The following is a 4,292-nucleotide window of genomic DNA, read 5'->3' on the forward strand; positions in this document are numbered from 1 at the left end:
GTGGGGCTGCTGCCCACCCAAAATCCAGGTTGGGGGGGGATTTAAACCACATGGGCTCATCCTGCAGGGGCGAGCCTTGCAGGAGGTGGAGTGCAGGCCAAGGGGTGGACGGAGCGGCGCAGGTTGGAGGAAGCAATCTCACTCGCGCCCCGGTTTCTTCGCCCACCTCGACGTCATTGGTTTCCTCTCACCGGTGGTAAAGGAGCCCGCCGGCGCCCATGCCGGGCTCTGTGCCGCGAAACGGCTTCGCTCTGATTTCCTGACTTATCGCCTGCCTCTGCCCAGACTGCGCGGCTCTCCTCCACCGTGAGATCCATCTCCAGCATGAAAACCACTTGAGAACGCCTTTGGGAAGGAGCGAGGGATCCCTACAGCAGGCTCTGTGGCCAAAATACCGCGGCGGAGCCGGAGCCAAAGGCTGCTTTGGGGTCAAGCAACCAGGGAGCAGATGTGGGGGCGAGGATGCTGCGGTCGAGGAAGGGGTGCACAAGCCCAGCTTCGTGCAGGCACTGAGGCGATGGCCCTCCGTGGTCCTGGCACCGGTGCCAAAACGTGGTCGAGGCACAGATTGGCGATTTGTTTTCTGCCTGCAGCGGAGAGATTTGACCAAGCTGGTCTCTGCGTGCTGGGCTCTCCCTCCCCGCACCTTGCGTCAAGGTCGCCCTAGCTGGATTTTCTTGCAAAGGCAATTCGGACTTCTCTCTGAAGTTGCTTTTGTTGGGGTGTCCAAACCGTTCGCTTCACGCAAGGCCCCAGACAAAGCACTGCTGGTCCCCGGATGGACAGGATGAGACCCAGGGTGGTCCAGAAGCTTGCAGGTGGGCAGAGGAAGGAGTGCTGTCACCTGCACTCATCACCTTGCAGGACAGCGGTAAAGAAATCCCCATGTAGTTACCGTAGACGCATCCTGGATTTCTGCATTGCCCGTTCTTGGGGTATTTCGTGGTGTTTTGCCCAGAGGCTGCGGAGCAGTCGCCAAATTCAACCGGTAGCTCAGAAATAAAGGCGAGGGGATGCTGAGCCCTGCCAGCTGCTGGGAAGCAAAGAGGTTGGAGTTAGGACACAGGCTTGAACCTGTGTTGTTATCAGGAATTGCTTTTTTTCAAGGAAATCTGCCTGTGCTGGAATCCTAGGTGCTTTTTGCAGCTGCTGCGAGCCCCCGAGATGAGGGCTGTGCGTGGCCGTGCAGAGACCTGAGCGTTGGGGCACAGCTCGGTGCATCCACTCCGCTCCTGCGTGGGGGTTTCTGGCTGCGGGGGGACCAGCCGCTGGCGGCCCAGCAGGGATGTGACTCGCTTGTGGAAAATACTTGCAAATTAGTCACCACCGCCCTTGCTGGCCCCTCCTGGCTTTGGGACACTTCCCCCTCCTCGTCCCCAGCCGTAGCCGTGGCACAAGCAGCTTTTGTAAGCCTCAGGACAGCACGCCGGCTCGTGTGTGCATCCCCACGCTGAGAAAAACGCCAAGCTATTTATTTCAAAGAAGGAGAAAATTGCGTTTGCAGTTTTCACCGTGAAACCTATCGCGGCACTTTTGCCTTTACCCTTTTTTTTCTTGCAAGAACCTGACGTCCCTCCTGCGGGGCAGGAGCAGAGGGGATGGCAGGGAGGGCTCTTGCCCAAGAGGAGGATTTGGGGCAGGAGCCAGAGTCGATGCGGATACCACGCTGGCACCCAACGCAATTTCTCGCCCGCCACGCTTGGGCGGGGCTCCTCTTTTCGGGGAGCGGGAAGCAGGACAGGGGCCCCCTGCCGCGGCCGGTCTCCAGGGCTGGAGGGGGAGCGAGGATGTTTTGGAGGAAATATTCAACTTCAGAGGCGGTTACCACAGGAAACGCTTCGGGGGGCACCGCATCTGCCCTTAGCGGCTCTTTCCTGCCCTGCGAGAGTGGGAAGGAGGAGCGGGGCCGAGCACGGTGTGGTTGTGTCGGTGAAGGGGGAGATGATTGCAAGGGCTGCATCACACCGGTGAGAGCCAGGGAAAAAGCTTCACCCCCGCCCCGTGTAAAATTTTCAGCTGGTCATCACACTGGCCACAAAAGGTAGAAACTTGTAAAGTGGTAAGGGAGGGAGCCGCAGCCTCGGTAGTTCTGGTTTTGTGAATGCAGGAGACTTTCCACTGAGCAAAAATAGCCTCGCTGCCTGTGAGGCCAAGCTCCCCACAGCAGCTCTCTCCCCACACCTCTGCGCAAGCCCTGCGGTGGGGTCGGTGGTTGGGGGCTGCTCGCATCATGGGTAAGAAGGATCCTGTGAACTGCTGGTTTGGCCTTAAATGGGCCCAAAGTAAGGGCAGAGCTGTCTCGTGCAGAGGGAAAACTCATCTGGGTGTTCACACCGGTGTCCGCGCACGTGCACGAACACGGCCAAGCTGAGCCCAGGCCTCCGGCTGCCCCTCGAGCCTGGCGATTCAGAAGAGGTGATGCTGAAGAAAGGGGAGCCAAGCGTACCCCTCTGAATGCACGCTCCTTACGCGCCTGGGAAAGGCTGCAAGGAGGGAGAGAACAGACCTTATTTCTAGCAAGGACTGGGCAATTCCAGCTCAAGGCTGAGAGCAGGAGGAACCCCCGGGCAGCAGTGCCCGCCGGGTCGCTTCCTTTCCACGGGGCAGAGCCCTGATGCAGCTGTGATGGGCTTAGAGGGAGATTAACATCTCCGATAAAAGGTAGTAAACCATCGCATTTTTCATAAAAGACACAACATCTCTTTCCAAGTCTTGTGCCGCTGGGCTGAGCTGAGCTCTTTGAGGAAGGCCGAACACGGAGCCGATGGATGGAGACGCATCCCTGATTTCCAGCCGTCTGGGTGGGAGTGTGGACCCTGCCGGCTGCGCTGTGGCAGCATCACTTCAGGTGGTCATCGGTGCTTGGGACAGAGACCTCGCTCTGCAAATGTTAGTGCTAATTAAACAGAGCAAATGTCAGCATCTCTGTTTCATCGAGGGGGAGACGAGGTCCTGTGATCAGATAGGAGAGAACACAGCAAAATTTGGGAAAGCATCAGAGCGCTGGCTGGTGGGAGCGCTGCTTTCTGCAGAAGGGGGCTGGTTTGGAGCCACTCGAGATTTGCTCTCTGGTGATGGGCTGTGGTTTCTGCAGAGCGAAGCGTTCACGGGAGGCAGGCAGTGATCTCAGGGGCCACTCCACCCCTGCGGATCATTCCCAAAAAATCCTCGCCCCTGAGGAGTCAGCAGCAGCCGCAAGACCTGAAGCGGCGTGATTTACAGAGAGGAGCGATGCTGCTCGTCCGCAGCGTGCTGACAATCACGTTAATGTTTGTGAGATTTGAGTAACGCAGATGTTGTAGCGAAGAAGCTGCCTGGAGCGTGAGGTGCAGTCTGGAAACCCCGTTTTGGTTTTGGCAGCAGGGTAATCCCCAGTACCAGCGTTTTGCAGGGGAGCTGGCTGGCAAATCCCTTTCGAAGGTCCGTGCTTACAACCACATCCTCTGCAAGGGGCGTCCCGTAGCAGCACACATTGAGATACAAGCAGCATCCTCACTGCCCTTCAAAGGCTGATTTTTTGGATTCACAATCCTTTTTGGTTTTTTTTGGTAAGTGATTTGCAGTCCTGCGACAGGTCTGTAGATTTCAGAAGGGGAAGCTGGGCACAATCTTCAACTGCAGCACCCCTGACGCAACTGCTAACCGCTCGGCCCCGAGTGCGAAATGTTTTGTAGGCTCATGCGCCCCGAGGGTGTCGGTGCAACGGGAGCACCGCTCAGGCGTGAGATGCCCACAGCCCCAAACATCACAAGGCAGTGGTGGGTGATGTTTAATTTTTTTTCCTTTCAAAGCTTGTCCTTTGCACTCAGGTCCATGCCAGGATTCATCGACGCTCCTATCTAATGCAGCTTTTGCAGCTCTCCGCTCCGTTAACCAGCTCGGGGGAAAAGCGGGCAGCTGGAGGCAGAGATACGGGGCCGCTGCAGCTTCCCCCATCCCACAGGGTTGCACAACACCTCCCTCAGCCCTGGCTTAGCCCGAATGCCCTCTGCCAGCAAACGCTGCTGGGCTCAGGGGCCCGAATCCTGCACCGCCCTCACCGCAGCACCCAGCCAGGTGCCACCAGCTTGGTTTTAGAAGGGGAGACGCAAGACCTCAGGAAATCACCGCACGCAGAGACCGGCGAAGCTGAATTCCCCTGGAGTCATATAATTATTTTTGCCCTGCAACCATAAACACTAACTCTACCCAGCTGGGTTGGCACCGGGGTCTTGCAGCGCTTGGTCCAGAGACAAAAATTCCTTCTGGAAACAATCCCTCCCAAGGCATTGGCTGCCACAGGAGCACTTAGA

At 57.5% G+C, this 4,292-nt stretch overlaps 1 protein-coding gene across 1 annotated transcript in view; it reads left to right on the plus strand.

Moving 5' to 3' along the window:
- The window catches only part of ARHGAP25 (Rho GTPase activating protein 25), an 18,070-nt gene that overhangs the window by 373 nt on the left and 13,405 nt on the right, over positions 1-4,292 (plus strand). The window lies entirely within an intron of this gene.

The sequence above is a fragment of the Cariama cristata genome, unplaced genomic scaffold (genome assembly GCF_000690535.1).
Source record: "Cariama cristata isolate BGI_N322 unplaced genomic scaffold, ASM69053v1 scaffold2487, whole genome shotgun sequence".
NCBI classification, from domain to species: domain Eukaryota; kingdom Metazoa; phylum Chordata; class Aves; order Cariamiformes; family Cariamidae; genus Cariama; species Cariama cristata.